Below are 424 nucleotides of genomic sequence, written 5' to 3'. Positions count from 1 at the left end.
CGGCCCCCCGGAACCCCCCTGCCACAGCCCCCCACACGCTGCCAGGCGCCGGAGCCCCCAGCTGCGTTTCAGCCACGCCGGCCTGGTGCTTCCCTGCGCCCGTCGGTCCACAAGAAGATCTGCTTCAGAACCGCTCGACATTCAGACCGCCCTGTTTTGGTTTCTGCAGCCATGTATTTTTCTAGCTACCTTCTGGCCAAACACTTTAAACTTTTAAACTAGTAACACCTGAGAGCAATTGTAAGGCCAGCGTTCCTCCCACCACCAACAGCAAAAGCTGAAGAAATACGTTTTCAGGTGCCTGTATCTAACAAGGACTTCGCGGAAGCCACAACACTGACACGGAGGCACTATTTAGACCCGCTAAAAGCCAGAATTTAACAACCGTTTAAGAAGTCACCTGCTGCGGCCCTTCCTCCTGCCC

The sequence above is a fragment of the Phaethon lepturus genome, unplaced genomic scaffold, assembly GCF_000687285.1.
Source record: "Phaethon lepturus isolate BGI_N335 unplaced genomic scaffold, ASM68728v1 scaffold23286, whole genome shotgun sequence".
Taxonomy (NCBI): Eukaryota; Metazoa; Chordata; class Aves; order Phaethontiformes; family Phaethontidae; genus Phaethon; species Phaethon lepturus.
The sequence above is the reverse complement of the archived record's forward strand: the minus strand, read 5'-3'. Positions refer to the sequence as shown.